The sequence below is a fragment of the Propithecus coquereli genome, unplaced genomic scaffold (assembly GCF_000956105.1).
Source record: "Propithecus coquereli isolate 6110/MARCELLA unplaced genomic scaffold, Pcoq_1.0 Scaffold80, whole genome shotgun sequence".
In the NCBI taxonomy this organism is placed as follows: domain Eukaryota; kingdom Metazoa; phylum Chordata; class Mammalia; order Primates; family Indriidae; genus Propithecus; species Propithecus coquereli.
The window spans coordinates 2,801-21,182 of NW_012154174.1; positions in this window are offsets into that span (position 1 = coordinate 2,801).

An 18,382-nucleotide genomic window follows, 5' to 3' on the forward strand; every position below is an offset into this window, starting at 1 on the left:
GAGGTGGGAGCAGGCTGGTGAAATCAGGCCTAATCAGCCTTAGCAGGAGGGGTTCCAATCACCCCCAGCTTCGCAGAGGGGAGGGCAGAGTGGAGGAGGCTGGAGAGGGAGCAGGCTGGGGGCTGGACAGCGGCAATCAGAGCCCTGCGCAGAGCCTGCCCCACGCTACTCCCACCCTCTGCCCTGTTCTGGCTGCAGGGGTGGGAATGCTGGCAGAGAGGTTAACTGGCTAATGGCCACGACGGAGGAGAGGACCACACACCCACGCCAGGCCCAGGGGTCACCAGCACATCGCCCTGGCATGCATTGCACCCCCCAAATCCCCCTCCCATTAGGCATGAAGGAGAGGCCACCAGTGCCACAGCCAAGACCCACGAGGCAAAGAACTTCGGCTGCAGTTATCAGGGGGAAGAAGACAGTGCTTCTTTTTCTAACTCTTTCCACCTTCAACGGGAATCAGATCATTTTCAGTTGACTTCTCAGCCAGCCAGGAGCCCCTCAAATGGTACTCCAATTTCTTCACACTTAGGGAGTCATTTTATGGCTGGATGTAGAGGTTGGGGACAGCGCATGGCTGATGTCTGGTGTCTATTTATGAGTGGTGCAATGTGTGAGCTGGGGTCAGCCTGGGGCCAGGGTCAGGGCTACTCCCGGACCCTCTGGCCACGGCACTGGGAGAGAGAAACCACGTCCACCCATAAGTTACTGCCGAAGGAGAGATTTATGTCTTCTAAACAGCCGTTAGGCCAAAAGTGCCAGATGCCGTAGCTTGGAAGAGACAGCACTTCTCGCCCAGCCTTTCCTTGCAGTTGATCATTTAATCTCTTTAGTTCCTGCTACAAGGGCTGCGGAGAGGAGAGGCTGGGCTGAAACAGGCAGGGGTGCTCCCAGGCTGCTGCGGGGGAGGGGACCATGGAGCAGCTGTCCCTGGCAGAGAGGTCGGTGGCCTTCAGAGAAACCCATCAGGTCGTTCTCATCCCCCCTTGTGTTTCATTAGCAGCGAGAGAGTTCACACGTTGTCAGCTTTCTCGGGTTGTCTTCAGCTTGTCATCCACGAGCATGAGTTGTGTCCCCTGCATGGGCTACGGGTGGCCGATTTCTGTTTGCTCTGCGGGCATGGGGGTGTGCGGGGGTGCTTACCACCCAGAGTCTTTTGAACTTTCAGCCTGGGAGCTTTGGGTGCCACGTACCATCTTCCTAGCTGTTCCTATTCATTCACTCAAGAGCCAGTTCTTGCGGGCCTACTGTGTGTCAGGCACTGTTCTCGGAGCTGAATAAAACCAACACAGTCCCTGCTGTTGGCAGTTTTCACCCAGCGGGGAAGGCAGCAAAGCCACACGTACAACTAATTCTGTTGATGACGAGGACACGAGTGCAGAGACCGTGAGGGAGTGAAGCACGTACCACCTGGGGGTGGCGACTCTCCAGGCAGAGGGCAAAGTGGATGCAGAGGCCACCTCCACACCCCGTGGAGTGACAGGCAATGCCAGGAGGGCATCGGGGTGGTGTAGACACCTGAGGGAAGTACCAGGGCCAGACCTGGGTAAGGTCAAAAGCGGGGTCTTTGGAGTCATGTGCAACCCAGCGTCCAACCTCGCCCGTCCAAGGACTTCTGGTCCTACAGCCTCATTCCCCCTCTGACCTGATGGCCGCAGCATCCTCAGACTCCGGGCAGGGAAATCCTGGTGTTGCAGCCTCTATCTACTCTCGGGTCTTGTCTCCTCCCCCCGACTGGTGGCCATGGCCTCCTTACAAATGCCCCTTCTCCATGTTTATTTCAGCCAGCGGTGCTCAGTCCAAAGTGTCTCCCTCTCTACCTTTAAACCTGGCAGAGATACAAGTGGAAGAAACAGAGGCATTTGTTCATGCAGAAAATACATTCGGAGAGGCTTCTGTGTTCCAAGGAAAGGGATACAGTGGTGCTCGGGGTACCGTGGGGGGCAAAGCAGTCACAGGATTTTAATGTACCGCAAGCAGGTTTAACGCAATGTGGTGAGTGCTGCGATGAAGCCCATAAACAGGGCCCCCACCCAGGCCCAGGGAACTGGGAAGGCTTTCTGGAGCAGGTGATAAACAAGGCAAGACTGAAAAATGCATAGGAGGTTGCCCATGTGTCCCCTGGACCTAGAACACCACTTGGTACATATTAGGTGCTCGGTAGTTATTTGTTGAATGAATAAGGAAGAATGTTCCAAACCGAGAGAACAGCACGAGCAAAGACCCCAGGTACCAGATCCAGGTGGTGGAGGGGCTGGGGGCCCGGAGTCAGGTCCAGCATCCTTCACGGCAGACCTCTTGATGCAGAGGAGGGACAGGCCTTCTAGACGGTGTGCCCCATGAGGGTAGGGACCGGCCCAGCAGCATCTAGAACATAGTGCTCGGTAGATATTTGTTGAAGGATGAAAGGGAGAAGCTTGGGAGCTGGTATTTCCCAACCTTCTCACTAGAAAATGAGGAGCGGTCAAGAGAGGGGTGCCCAGGGTGTCATCCATTCAACAAATGTTTTTTCAGTACCAGCTTGCTGCTAGGCCCTGGGGACGCAGTGGAGAGCAGAAGCAGGTGCGGCCCCACCCTCCGGGGCTTACATCTAGTGGGGGAGTCAGATGGTGACCAGAGTCATCTAAGTATGAAGAGACTGAGCCCCAGGGAAAAAGCCCAGGCGGCTCTGAGCAAATACAGCCAAGGACCTTCCCCAGACTGGGGGTCAGAGAAGGTTCTGGAGGAAACAGGACTAGGTTGAGACGGGAAGGCCAAGTAGGCACGAATGGAGGGTGAAGATGAGGATGGACAGCCCAGGCAGGCTCTGAGGCAGCACTGCACCCAGTTCACGTGAGGAAGTGGGAGAAGGCCAGAGGGCTGGAGCAGGCCAGGAGGAGCTGAGGAAGCGGAGGGGAGCCCGGAGCCGGGCAGGCTGCAAAGGGCTTCCCTGATGGTAACTAGAGGTCAGGAGGAAGGTGCCGGCAGGTTACTGGAGGACGGGGACAGGGTTGCGACAACCTAAGCAGATGTGTCTTTCAGAGCATCCATACCTCTGCTGGGGTCCACGTGCTGGAGCCAGAGAGGAGGATGCTGGGTGGTCCAGACGAGGGAGGAGGGTGGGTGGGAAGGAGAGGAAACTGCAAGGAAGAGCCTGGTTCCTGGCTTGGAACCTGCAGGCAGAGGGCATGTATTGCCATTGGTGGAGCCAGGGACAGTTTCTAGGGGGATTTAGAGTTTGTTCTTAGAGACATTGAGTCTAAAGTGTCTTTGATTCTTTGTGGAAGTATCACGTGGGCAGTGGCTTGTTGGGACCCAGAGGGACCTCCATGGAGCGGGAGGTTCCCTCGGCTGTTGTGGCCAAGGTTAAGGGCCACTTGGCCTGCTTGACTCCAGCCAGTGACAGGAGCCAGAAGAGAGGCCCAGTGGGGCGGGGTCAGTCTGAGGCTGGTGGCTGCTCCCCCAACCTGCCTGGAGCCTGTCAGCTGTGTGATGACGGAGTGCATTTCTCCGCACCGTAATAGATTCGGGCTCAGCAGTTGGCTCTAAGTGCTTTCTGCCCTGACGTTCAGAAATGAGCACTGGGGCGGCAGGAGGGCTGGGATGGGGGGAGCCCAGGGACGGAGCTACCGCCTGCTGTGTGCCTGAATAAATACGTGTTTGCCACATCACACACTGTCATCCGGCAGCTGGGGGTGCGGGGAGGGCAGAGAGGAGAGAGTGTCTTTGTGTGTGGCAGGAAGTGATGGCCTGTGGGTTTGTGCTCCAGGTCCACGTGGGATGGACAGCTTCTTCCCCCTGAATGTGTCATCTTTTTCTTCCTTCATTTAGCAAAAATCTTGATCAGAGGCACCAGCTCTCCTCCAAGTGGAAGGTACCAGAAAACAGGGGAAGCAAAGTCTTAAGTGGGTTGGGAAGTAGCAGTAGGGGGAAAATGCAGCCCCATGTGCATGTGCCACCTCCCTGTAGCTCTCCTGACATGTGATGCCAAACCTGGCCAAGGAGGGCACTGTGTACACACAGAGACACAAGGAAGAGGGAAGTAGTTCATCCCCCAAGCTGGTACTTAGTGATTATCATTTCATCTTTTAGGGGGACAACTTGTGTGTAATAAAGGCTTCATTTAAGATCAGTGTTGAGCTGCCTCTTACTAGATTGCAAAGCCTATCCCCGTGAAGAGGCCACTGCCTTTGCCACACGTGCTGGATGTAGCCTAAGCTCAGGCACAGCCCCCCAGAATTCTTAAAACACCAGCTCGGAGTCTGGGTAGGCCTCTGTCTTGGCTCCGGAGAAGTGACTTCCTGCCTGCAATCACCATAATGGATAGCTCACGGGACAGAGACAGTAAATAATCGTTCCACAAGTTTCAAGAGCGAGCGTAATTAGTACAGTTAACAATGTTAGGTGATTAATTGGCCCATTCAGCTCCAGTGTGAGTGAGGAGGAAGTGAGCAGGAGAGGGGCTGGAGTCCCCCAGACACCCAGCTGTGGGCTGTGGCCCACTGCTCATCAGCCAGGATCTGGCCTCCGAAACAGCAGCCGACAGCCAACTGGCGTTAACCTCCAAGAGCTGGTGCTCCTCGGGCCGGGGCAGAGGGCAGGTCGTTGGGCAAAGGCTCCTAGGGTGGTCACAGGAGTAGAGACCCACGGTGGAAAGAACTGGATTTGACGTCCATGTCTTCTCACCTGTTGGCCAAAGGTCCGAAAGCCGTTGTAAGCGGAAGATAAGATTGGCTGATTGATTCACGTAGGAGGGGACGAAGCACTGATTCATATCGTTCCAGACTCCCGAGTTGGAGGAAACCCAGAGAAGTCATTGAACTGACCTTTTGACTGCCAAACTGAACTGCTCTTGGGCATCCCCGTCAGAGGAGACTGGGTCCTATGTTAAAGTCCTCCAGGGAAAGATGTTCTAAACAGGGGTAACAAACAGCTTTCAAATCATATGCCAACTCCAGTCCATTGATAGAAGCTGCTTAGTGTGCTGGATTGGGAATCCTGAGGCTGAGTCTGGGAAGAACACTGTGATCGATTGGCACTGTCTGCCGTGAGTGCAGAAGGAGGAGAGGCAGCCTGCATGCCAACCATTTTCAGATGGAAACCTACCTGAATCACTCAGGCCAGTCTCACATTCTCCTCCAGGGGGGTTCTGTGGGGCCTTGCTTACTGCCTCAGAGAAGCAAAAATGGTCTTGACCACAACTTCAAGGCACTGGAGGATGTGAGAGACAACCAGGAAGATAGCTATTGACCCAGCTTGTTGGGGGGCCCTTTCTTGCCCTTGCAGTATTGCAGTATGAAGCACAGAGCAGGGGAGTGGAGAGTTCAGACTGACCTGCCGGGTTTATCCAGCTAACCCTGCCTCTGCTAGTATGCTAATTCATCCTGGGCAGACGGGAGCTTCTCTTTGGAAAGAGCTGGTGTATTAGGAGCTTTGGACTAAGGCAGAGCTGAGTCCCGAGCCCGGCCCCTCCTCTGGGAGCTGTGGATAAGCCACTTAACCTCTCTAAACCTGTTTCCTCTCCTTTATGATGGGGACAAAGCCTCAGGGACTATTTACATGGCCCATGAATAAGAAATATGTAAGATTTCCAGCATCGTGCTGGTCGTTGGACATGTGAATTCTCTCCCCGGATGTTCTGAGGTTTGGGGTGAAATATTAAGACCGATCTGAATGTGGGAAACATCTCGAGGACAAATGGCTGCCATAGCCACACCCTGGCAACCCAGGTCCACCCCAGGGTCCCACTGCTATTACTCCTTCCCCCCGTCCCATCCTCAGGGCCACTGCGCCTGCTGGATTTTGGGGGACCAAGCCCAGTCACACTTCTGACCTGGGGGTTGCTGAGCGTGGGGGAAGGCTCTGGGGAGAGCAGGAGGAGTGCCCAGGGGTGGGGGAGGTGGGAGGAAAAGCAGATGCAGAAACCTCTGGAAGAGGCTTGTCCTTCCACCCCCGCAGCCAGCCCCCACCGCTGCCTCCCCCAGCCGAGAGGCAAAGGCGCGCTCGCAGCAGAAAACACACACATATTTGCAAGCTACAGTACGAACGAGTGGCAAACCTAATGATTCGTGATTATTATTTGAAGGGTCCCACTGTTACAGATTTATTTGTCATTTCTTGTAATAACACCGACGGTAATGAATTCATTTGTATTAATGTGAGTGTCACGAGGACTTCCGTCGAAATTCCGCATTAATTAATGTACCATTAAAACAAAGTGTCGCCCAATTAATATCAAACAGAGGTAAGGCTGCCAGGGTCCTCTTCATCTGGGCTTCATTTGTAATTCATGGTATTAGCACCCTGCCTAATGAAAGTCATTTGCAATTCCTACCCCTGGTCTCTCCTGCTTCCTGGGGGAAGGTCAGTGTGCCCTAGGAGCTGCTGAGCCCTTCCCTGGGCACCCCGGGGCTAGGAGGAGGAGGAGGAGGGATGAGAAGGACTCTTTCTCCTTGTACATTGGTCTCAGCATTCTTAATTCCAGAAGGAGTCTGGGGAGGCCCTTGGAATTTCCTGATCAGGTTGGTTATCCTTCTGAACTACCCAAGAGGTACCTTTTCCCAGTTCTGTTAGGGAAAGGAAGGCTAGTTTGTTTCTTGGTCAAGTCTGGCCTTAATAGATGAGGCCATGGCTGTCCTAGGACCACCTTTAGCAGGGCGCATCTGGGATTCTAGGTCTCTATCTTTTCTTGAGGTCAGCCTAGTGGTCTTCTTACGGTCTTTGTGTGCCAGGACTCCTGGCTGTCGCTGAAGCCAGTGGTGGAGCCCAGTGGGCCTTGGTCTACCAGACACAGTAGACCAAGGGATTGGACCCCTGCCCTGTCCCACAGCCCCTGCAGGGGGGGTCCCACCTGCAGCAGACACACCCTTTAGAACTCTCATGACCCCTATCCTGGAACAGTTCCCAAGGAAAACAGAGTGGGGCGCCCTCCGCGTCCCTAGGTTTGTTCTCAGGTGAGTGGAACTCATTGGGCCACCCCTGCCCAAGTAGGAGAATGTGAGGCCACCACGACCTTGGCAATAGTGAAGTTTGCTGCAATGATGGCAACTGCTACCACCATGACTGTGGGCCTGGCCCTAGGCTAAGTGTCTCAGAATCGTCACTTTATCTGGGACCCACAGATCCAGGAGGAAGGTGTTTTCATCCCCAGTGTACAGATGAGAAAACTGAGGCTCAAAGAGCTTCGGTACTTGGCCAAGTTCACACAGAAATGGAAGAGGGAGCAGGACAGGTGGCTGGGACTACCTCCTGTCCTTCCGGGGCCAGTGGTCCACTGGAGGCCTGGTGGGACAGAGCTACAGGGAGCAAGGCCTCTGGTGTCCTGGTCCATGGTGCCCTTGGCTGTCCTCAGGAGGTCTTTTTCCACCAATCGCCCACACGCAGGGGTTGCGCCCTATAGACCTGGCATAGGGCGAGCACCTGGCCAGCCATGGGGCATTTTAACCTGTGTTTTGTCCACCTGAGAGTGTCATGTGTCTCAATGGAGAGTGAGGCCCGAAAAAAAGGAAAGAGAGAAATGCTTTTATTGATTTTCACTTTAGAACATGCTGCCTTTATATATTCTGAGGACAGCCCCAGAGCAAAGGGGCTGGTTTTGTAGCCGGAGAGCCTTAGATTTCAGGAAGGACTTACAGTTATACCCGTATAGAGCAGGAAAGGAATGTGGCAATAAGGTGGTTCAGCTCCGTCATTGTATGGACAAGGACCCACAAGCCAAAAATGTTTGATTCTTGTCCGGAATCACACAGAGGCCACACTGATCCCAGGTCTTCTGTCCCCTAGGCTGGGCTCTTTCTGCCATCCCACACTGCTTCCCAAGAAGTTAAGAACGATGTGTGTTCAGGCAGCCACCTTGCATCCATGTTAGGACAGGGGAGGGGACAATAGCAAGTAAGCACTGACACAGGCATCTCAGTTGGAACTCTGCCCCAGTGACCCAGAGTCCTGCCCAATCCCCTCCACTCTGTAGGTCTCTCTCAGCTTTCCCGTCTGTAAAATGGGGTGACTGGGCTAGGGCAGCACTTCTCCACCTTGGCTTTACAAGAGAACTCCTTTGGGAATTTAAAAACAACAGAGGCTGGGGGTGGACCCCAGCACTGATATTTTTTAAAAGCCCCCCTGGGATTTTCATGCACAGCCAGGGGTGTGAACTGTTGGAACAGGTGAGCTCTAAAGTCTTTTTAACCTATGATCATTCCAGTCTTGCTCTACCTACTGAAGCTTAAACCCTTTCCCTAAGGCCCCTAGGGCCCGGCGAGTTTCTGCAGCTACCCTCTCCCTGCCTGGGTCCAGGGGCCACCCAGCCCCCTCTCTCCCATCCCTCACCAGCCCTCAGCTCCCCTGTAGCCAGGTGTGAACCTCCTCCGGCAGCTCCCTCTGCCTTTAAGCCCCCAGGCACCAAGTGACAGGTTCCACTTATCACGTCACACTGCCTGAAGGGCCAGCAGCAGTGCCCACGGGGATGGGAGAAGCAAAAACCACACCAGGCCTAACCCACACTCACGCCTGCCCAGGCCTCTGCCACCTCCTTTATCCGCCCCTTCAGAATGCATGCATGGCTGGCGACAAGGGGCCCACGGCTGGGAGGAGCCCGAGGGGAGGGGGAGAGACAGCAGAAGTTGCATTGCTTGAGCTGTCTTCTTACGCAGAATCCATTTATTAGCTGCAGCCTCCCATAGATGTAAGACCCGCCCTAAGGGGATTTGCATATTCATTTTGTTTAACATGATTCATCATCTGCGAGGGAATTTGGGGGCTGGGAGATGGAGCCCCATTTGTGAGCAACGGATCTGGGTACAGAGAGCTCAGGGCAGCGTTAGAGGCCTCCGTACACCCGGAGTGGGACCCTTTGGAACGGAGGTGCAGGATGCATGCCACCCAGAGGGTTCCCTGGGCCTTTCATCTCTGCAAAGAGCAGAGACCTCAGCCTGCAAAACCATCCCCTCCCTTCCAGACTCCCCATCCTAAGTAACATTTGCAAAGTACTTTACAGTTTACAGACCCTTGTCTGTACACACTTCCACCCTTAACCCTTACGCCTGCCCCACAAGGTAATAACATTATGATAGAGCCAAGGGTTTCTCAAATACCTCTTATGCACTAAGCACTTTCCACACAGTGGCTCCCATAAACCTCACAATAACCCCATGAGGCAGCTTTTCTTATTATGTCCATCTCACTATAAGGAAACTGAGGCTCAGAGAGGCTTCCCAACTTCCCTAAAATCACACAGCACATAAGGGGTGGAGCTAGGGTTCAAGCTGCAAATTCCCTGACACCTTTGCTCCCCAAGATCCTCCCTTTATTGTGTCTGTTGTCCTCCCATAAATAACCACTCACAATTACTCTTAGCCATTTTTCTGTTGGAAAGATGGGGGTGTGAGTGTGGCCAACACAGTCCCGTGCTGCGTTGCTTCATGAATGTGTTAGGGACAGATGAATGAAAGAACCTGATGGATCCAGATAACTGACTCCTCCACTTCTAGCACCTTCCCAGAGACTCCGGACACCTGTCACGTTCTGAACCTGGAACCTCTGGCTGGCCTAAGTCGTTCTGTAGCAACCCCTGTAACCCTCCGTAGTCATCCCTGGCACTTAGCCAGAATGACAGGATCACAATTCCTCGAGGTCATCTTGGCCATCCCCCTGCCCCTGGGCCTGGTCAGCGCTGTTCACGCATCACTGAGAAGAGTATGGCGTGGTGAGAGGAGCTTAGGCTCTGGAGCAGCCTGCCTGGGTGTGAACCCCAGGGCTCTGGCTCATTATCACAGGGCCTGGGGCATCTGGAAGATGGGGACAGTAATAGTGTCCACTGCACAGGCCGCCATTAGGATTATACAAAATAATGCACATGAAACACTTAAAACAGGGCCTGACATATAGGGAATCATCAGTAGATGTGAGTTGTTATTGTGGACTCCATGCATCTATCACTCACCACTTTCCAGAACCGACCAAGTCTCAAGACCACTGCATGCCTCAGCCTCCTGCAGCCCTGGGCTCAGAGTCAGTGTTCTGGAACTCAGACGACCCAGGTTGTGGACTGCAGGCTGGCTTTTTAGAGAGGATTCTTCTATAGGTCATGTCTTACTTCGCCTGGATTTTTCTCTAAGAGTATTCTGCCTCAGGAGAAGGTTGCAAAGATTTTTTTGTTTGTTCGTTTGTTTGTTTTTTGGCCTTAGATTTTTCAAAGTGCATTTCCACTGTTAACTCCTTTTCTCTCCACCCCAGCTCTGTGGAGAAGGTAGTACAGGGATTACCATACCCATTTCCTAGATGGGAAAACTGAGGCATTAGATGTTTATGCTGACACCCTATGGCAACAGAGAAGAAAGTCATGCAGATTGTTCCTGGAGAGCAGCCAGAATGTGACGCAGAGTTTTGGACTGTTGTTTCTGGATTTTTCCCAATCAGGCCAATGAGCATGGAGGGTAATATAGTCACCAAATAGATCCTTCCTGACCTCCAAAAGCTGGTTTCCAAGTCCCTGCTGGGGCTAGGGGATGAAGCTCCCAGCATGCACTCAGGCTCATCTTTCGGGTTGGGGATGGAGTGGAGAGTACTCTGAACAGCTCAGGACAGGATGTCCCAACTCAAGCCTTTATTCTCAGCGGCTGCTCCCATTCCATGGAGAGGAAATGGAAACCCAGCCCCTGAGGGAGGGGTGGTGCTGCCTTCTGGGTGGTGCAGGGCCACCATGGCCCTTCCTGTCCTCTTCTTTCCTTGCACGCGGCCTTCAGCCAGCTGCTGGGCAGGTTGGCCAGCCGTGCAGCGCACGCTCCGTCCCTTTGCTCCTGCTGGTCAGCAGGTGAGCGGGTGTAGGGGCACCTGGAGGAGGCAGGCGTGTGGACTGTCCTGGAATGTGTGCACTAATGGGAGGCGGCATGGGGGGTGCTCCAAACTCTACTGTCATTCATTCATTCTACAAAGTCCCTGGGCCGGGCTGGGGCTGAGGAAAATAAACTGGGATCTCCTTAGTGTCTGAATAAGAGGGAGTTGGGGCCATTTCACACTTGGGTATCACACTGGCTTTGGAGATCAACTTCCGAGAAGAATGGAGGGAGGCCCCAGATGTCCCTCTGACAAGGCTCCACCCAGCCCTGTGGGTCCAGCATCCTGCAAAGGGACCAGCGTGTGCATGGGATGGGGCTGGGCACCTGTGCTGGAAACCTGGGTGGAGCCGACAGCCTCTTCCAGGAAGGGAGAGAGCGTCAGTCCCCAGACACTGGGTGAAGTATCACCTCTGCTCCCTAGCGGAAATGCTTGAATATCCAAAGGAATGCAGGTAGAAAAGACAGAAGCCTCCTGAGCATGGCCTGAGGGGGGCCCACACTTTGGGGCTGGCATGCAGACCAGCCCGACCAAAGCAGAGGCCCTCAGTGGGCAACAGTGAAAGGCGGGTTTGGAGAGAGAAGGTTTGATCAGACTCTGGTGACATTCTAGGTCTGGGAGACTTTGCCTTGGAGGTGAAAGAGGAATGGCGGAGTTCAAGGAGGAAAATGAGATGGGAGATGAGCGCTCCAGGGCAGGGACTCTGCAGGATCCACTAAAGCAGAGCTGAGAGGGAGGAGGCCACTCGGTCATCCGGCCATAGGGAGATACTTTTTGTCATTTTCCATATTAGTTTTTATCAAAGTAATGTATGTATGAGTTTAAAAGTCAAATATTAATAGCACAGCTCAGCTTATAATAAAAACAGCAGTGCCCTGTGCCATCCTTCCCCACTCTGATTCCCACCCTGGGACAACCTCATTCAATTTCTGATGTTTATCTTATTCAAAATCACATGCTTATATATATATTTTTAGTTTTGAACATTATCTATTGACTTCCAGCTATGGAGGATGCAAATTTCACTTTTATATCATACTCTGCCTTACCTTTGGCACACACACACTCACACGTACACACACACACTCACACGTACACGCACACACCCCTCTCTTGATACTCACTATTCACCCTTCAAACATAGTCGTATCCCTCCTTCTAGCTAAAACAGCATTTAGTGTATACGATATTGTGATTATGTAAATGTTATTCACGGCAGAGCCACATAATATACTGTAATTATATTTCCTCTTTTGTTTTCCCTGGATTTAATCATCACCCCATTTTTGTTTGCTTAGTATTCTTCAGTGTTTTCTGTAGGGATCCTCTCATTATTTTAAAAATATATTGATTTTTAAAAGTTGGTTTGTATTTTTCTTGACCACATTTTCCCTGGACTGTCCATCCTCCTGCCCGACTCGGACTGGCTGCTCTCTGACTTGAACTCTGCAGGCGGAACGGCAGGAGGCGTGGTGTGCAGAGGGCGTGGGAGGGGAAAAGGTCACCCTGGGAATCTGTTAACTTTCTGCTGTATTGGATTCTGTTTCACAGATCCCATATTTTCCTCCTTCTTGGTTTAACTCTCATTATGGTGGAGTACACCCTTCAGTAATTTCCAGGAAAAGGGTTCATGGAGTTTTATTTGAAAAATGTATTTATTCTATGCTTATATTTATTGATAGTTTGGCTGAGTATAGAATTCTGGAATGGAAATACTTTTCCTCGTAATGTGAAGTTATTTTCTCCTTCGTGTTTCAGCCCATAGTGATGCTGTTGAGAGCTCTGATGCCACCTTGACTCCTGATGCTTTATGTGGGGTCTTTCGAGTTCTCTCTGAAAGTCTCTAGGATTTTTTATATTTTTGATACTCAGTGTTTTGAAGCTTCATGGTTTTATGCCTCAGAGTAGGTCTTTCTTCTGAACACATTGTGGTCTCTTTCAATCTGGAAACATGCCCTTCAGGTCTGGGGTCTTTTCTTATGTTACTTCTTGGGTAATTTCCTCCCCTTCATTTACTTTGGTTTTTCTCTCTGGAATTCCTGTTAGTTGGCGATGGGTCTTCTGAACTGTTCCTCTGATTTTCTTCCTTTTCTCCTTCATTTTCACTTCTTTGAGTTTTATTCTACTTTTGGAGAACTTTCTTTATCTTCTAACTCCTCTGTAGAGTTTTAAATTTCTACTAGGCCCTTCTTCTTCTTGGAATATTCTTATTCCAAAGATCCTATGTCTTGTCTCTCTAAAGATGTTAAAGATACTTGTTGTTGTTATGCCTTTTTACTGTTTTTCCCCTCTGTCTTACATACTAGAGGCTCTTCTCAAATGTTTAGCAATTCTTAGTTGTCTCTTCATATTTAAGAGTGAGTTCACATGCAGCTGCCGGGAAGCTCGCTGTGTGCGTTTGGGGCGGGGTAGGATGGAAGCTGCTTGTTAACTGGTGGGCTTCATTGTGAAATGATTAGATGAGGACCTAGCTATTTCTTTGAGGCAACTACAACATGTTAATACAGGCGGTCCCCAGGTTACAGATAAGATATTACATTCCTGAGAATGTCTTTAGGTCAGATGTGTATGTAACTTGGATCCATGATAAACAGCACATATACGGTAGTAATAACAATAGTAATAACAATACTATAATGGCTCATCTGTGGTAATAATAATACAGCGTAATACTGCAGTAATAATACCCCTGTGCTGTAATAATAAGTTATGGAAACTATTGTGCACTTTCTTTTAATTCAAACAAACAGAACATAAAAACAAACTCATACAAAAAGTTAACATAGGAGATAGGAGAAATTTCAAAAAAGACTATTAAAGTTAACACTCACCTAATGTTGCATCGACGTCTTGCTCACTGGAAGGGGCGTGGTCGAGGCAGGAAGGCAGCTGACGTTAATCAGAAGATGATGATGGAGATGGTGCTGGAGAGGAGGGAGTGGGTGCGGAGAGTCAGGGTTTGATTCTGTCGCTGGGTGGGGGAGCTCACCACTCAAGTCGGTTCCTTGCAAACGGTATCTAGGGTTGCTCACAGCCTTTTTCTTTTCTTCATCATAAATGGCCTTGTAGCAGCTGATGTTCTCACCAACTGCACGATAAACCTTCGTAAACCTCTCGATGTTAGGATCTTGCTCCTCAAGCTTAGCAAATCCTGCTTCAGTGAGACGAAAGGCTTCAGCTGATCCTTTTGTTGTAAACTTTCTTGGCTCTGAGTCTTCCGATCCGTGGTGTTCTTGTGTTTCTGTCAGTTACTTCTCCAGCTATCCATGAGACGAGCTGCTACGTAGAGACGCTGTGTCAACAAATCACTTACACCGGGTTTACTCACACACGAGGAAGAAACTAGTTCCCAAGTTATTAATTACTTAATTACGAATCGTCCTTACGGGGAGCCGTGGGAGCCTGTTCGTAAGTACAGAACACCTTAAGTCTGGTCGTCCGTCACCCGGGACTGCCTGTTTGTTTTCTCTTGGATGGGTTCTCCCGTGCCCTGCCTGGCCCTCAGTCTTCAGGGGCCGAATGGCTAAAGAGGCCTGCTGGGGGACGCGAGATGTAGATTTCCCGTTTTCAGGGCCTTTTGCAGCTCCCAGCCCACGTCCGGAGCCCCACTAACTCAGACCCTGCAGAAAGTAAATCTCCTGTCTTCTGCAAGAGTTGGGGAAGGGATTTGGGAGGCTAACCACCCCTTTTAAAGATGTTCGCCCAGTCTTCCCATTCCAGCCCTACCCCATTCCCTCACATTCAGCATCGCCTGGTGTCTGTAGGGCCTGAGCTTATCCTGGGTTCTGCGAGGCAGGCCCAAGCGGCAGCTTTCCCGTCTCCTAGGGCGGTTATAACTGGCCCATCTGTTTCCAGTTACCAGGATTTTGTTGACATCTCTCATCTGCTGTTGTCTCTCGTGTTCTTTTTGCCCTTGTGGATTTATGCATTTTTAATTCCCTTATTGTCATTTTGGTGAGGGGTTGGGACAAAAACAGAAATAAATGGATGTGTTCAATCTGCCATGTTTACCACATAGTCTCGATTCTTCTAAAACATTTATTGAATGCCTGCTATGCACAAGCAACAGTGCTAGGACTGAAGAGGTGGCCAAGGTACCCGACAAAGAGGAAGAGAAGGATGAGGAGCGGGAGGCCAGAGAGAGGGGGACGTTCGAGATCACTCCAGCAGGTCAGCAGGGCCATTAGACTTTGATGAATGTCTTCCAGGGGTTCAGAATAGACAGTCCACAGCTGGGGGGTGGTGAGGGTGGGATTCTGAGGAGAGACCCAGAGATGGGAGAGTGCTGAGCTGGGTCCCGAGAACAGCCGGGGAGGCCAGCCCAGCCCCAGGGAAAAGTTCTCTAGCTGTGTCAGGATGTGAGTGACTTAAGGCCCCTCTAGGGATCCTTCTGCCCACAGAGCTGGCACCTCCACCTGGCAGCCCACCCTGACTCTCAGAGCATACGTGGCATCTTTTAGATCCAGCATGCGTCACCCGAGAGAGAGCAGACACTGGTCGAGAGGAGAGATGTCTGAAATGATCTCTTCCGGATTCCTCCATAAGGAGAGGCGCTGGAGTGCATGTGTGCATGTGTGGGTTTGTGCACACACGAGTGTGCCTTCTCCCTGGCAACAACGGGGCCCTGAGACATCCATCGAGGTCCGGTGGGCACTTGTTCCTCCTGGTTTCCCCCCACGCTCTTCCTTGAACCCTGCTCTGCTGCTCTCAAATGCCTTCTTGCCTATATGAGAAAGAAATAGAGCCCACATCTCCCACAGACCCCGTGTCATCTCCTTCACTGCCCTGCCATGAGCTAGAATGCCACGAAACCTCCAAAGACTCATATTTGGGAGTGAGACCTGCCCAAAGCACCCCAGTGGGCCTCCAGGGTCACCGATGCAGAGATACCTGTTTTAGCAGCCACAAAAACCAAAATGCAGATGTTTCCCCTCTGCCCCAGGGGCCCTCGTTCGGAAAGCTCTTTACTTCTGACTTTAATTCTTCTTTGTACAATGGGAGCCGGTTTCCTTATCCTTATTCTTGGTGAAAGTGTAAATTTCCTTCTGAAATTCTTTTTGGGCTAGGGCTCCCCATCAACCCTCTCTTCTCTGAACTAGACAACCTAAAGTCCTCCTCTTGGGCTGCTACCTCCCCGCCAGCTCTTCCGGACTGGGCAGTGGATCAATCAGTCCCACCAAGGAGGGGCCCTGAGCCCACTCTCCATCCTGGTCTCTGGGCGCCTGCAGTCTGGGGACAGAAAGGTGGGATCCTGATTCTACCACTTCGGAGCTGTGTGACTTTGGACAAGTTACTGTATCTCTCTGAGCTTCCACTTCCCCCACCTGGAAAAAGAAAGCAAGGAGCTAGATGTGTGAAAATGCCAGGCCGCAGGCAGAGGATGGCAGGGGTTGAATGTGGTGACCCCCTCCTGTCCCCACTCCAGGCACCCACAGCCCAGCCTCTGAGCAGCACGGAGGCTCTGTCCCCAGCTCTGATCCACCGAGGCGCCTGCACCTTGTCAGAACTCCATCTGTCAGGAATTTATTACCAATGCATTTTATAACAGGCTCTATAATAAGATATTAAACACTGTAGTGGCATCTAGCAAGCATTCCATAAATATTAATAACGCCTTTAGAGATGGCACCTACAGTGGAAACGGTAGGGCTTTCTGCTGAGATTTGGTCAAGGGTACAGAATAAATCTAATTGCGGGGGTGGCCAGGAAGATGAGAGGGTGTGGCATCCTTCTTTTTTTCCTCTCTCCTACCTTCCTTTCTCTTCCTCCTTCATTTTTATACTTTTCCTTTGTTCACAACTTTCCCTCTATAATGTTTCTTTTTTTCCTCTTCCTGTTAGTTCCTTTCTCCCCAGTTCTCTTCTCTCGCAAATTCTCTTCCTCTCATTCCGCTTTTCCCTTTGGCCCCGGTCCTGGACCTGCCCTGTTCATCCCATTTTCCTTTGTGCCCCCCACCCTTCCCTCCTCCCTCACTGTCCTCGCCCTTCCTCTTTCTTTACCCCACCCACCACCCGCCACTGCCACCGCTGTTTTCTCCTCCCTGTCCCTCTGCTGCTCTCCTCCAGGCCTGCTCTCCCTCGCTGCACACACCCCTGCGCCCCGTTCCAGTGAGCTCCCCGAGCCACCTCTGGAGAAGCCTGGAGTGTAATGTAACTCACACTGCATGTGAGACGGGAGCTATTTATCATTATTATTAACGAACGAGATCCCTTGGATGGCAGAACTTTCCCCGAGTCTATTCCCTTGTCACCCCAGGAGTAGCAAAAAGATTTATTTGTCTCTGGATTACACAGGGTGGCCCATTTACAGCAGGTCCATCAGAAGTGATGTGGAGCTTAAATGGGGACTGGAAGAACAGGGCCCGCCCTGCCCCTGACCTGCAGTGGCATGGGCCACCTGCCAAGAGGGACAACCTGGCAGACGTAAGGGTTTTGAAGGGGACGCTGCATAAACATACTCCCTGGTCCTCTGAAGGCACAGGCAGTGTATTTTGGGAGACTTCCTTTGAAATGGCCCAGAGCCACAGGGGAGTAGGTGAGACTGGGCGGGGGTCCCACGGGGGACGGGGTGCTGGAAGCAGAGTAGGGGCAGAGAAGTGGGCCCAGAGGCCTGCTCCGGAGCAGAAGGAATCATGCCCCATGGAGCCTTTCCTCCGAAAACCGGAGCTGCTCTTCTCCAGCAAGAAGGTGGACTCAGGGCCAGTTTCCACAATGAACGTGTAGGGAGAGGTTGCCCGAGAAAGGGCAGGCCCGACGCCCTGCTGAAATGGGCCTTTTGGCACCATTTGCACAGCTCTGGCCAATGGTTCTGTAGACCCCGAAGCCCAACCCAGACACCAGAGAAGCACCTTCCCCCGGTCTCCTGTTGTCGGATGGGGTAGCCTGGCTGTGCCAGGCATCTCTCCTCTAGGCCTGTCCTGCTGACTGTGTCAAGTCCGTGATCGAGCTGTCCCCTGCCCACCCCGTCACCTCCCCACACGCATGCTGATAATTGCCAGTGACCTGAGTGGATTTGCATGTTAAAAGGAGTGTCTGGGGACACTTAAAAAGAAGAGGGAGGCTGCGTTCATCCAGGCAGCTTTATTCTTCTCCCCATTATAACCTCCCAGCCTCGTGTCTGCCCGCACTGTGCCCTCATTAGCAGTCTAGGAGCGGTGGCCTGGAGCTGTGCTTTCTGTGGCCCAGCTGTGTGCGTTAAAGGGGCAGAATCCCAGCAGGAGGGGGGCGGGGTGAACCTGGGCAGAGCTGTGGGAATGAGGAGGCCCCGTGCGTGGCTGGGCATGGCCGGGGGGTCCCAAGTGGGAGCAGGGAGCCGAGAATGGAGGCCAGTGTGAGCAAGGGGGTGCCCACAGGAAGGGCAGCACAGATGGGGTCACAGCACCACAGCCTAGGGCAGGAAATGAAGTCAGACAAGGCCTGTGAAGACCAGGGCGGGGAGGCTCCCAGGGCTTCGTCTCCATTTTTTTCCCTCACTGCAGATGGGCTTCCTCTGACTGCCCGTGGCTTCTCTGCCACCCTGTAATTGTGGCCTCTGTGTGGCTTTTGGTCTATCATGGTGCCCACTCCAGCCCTAACAA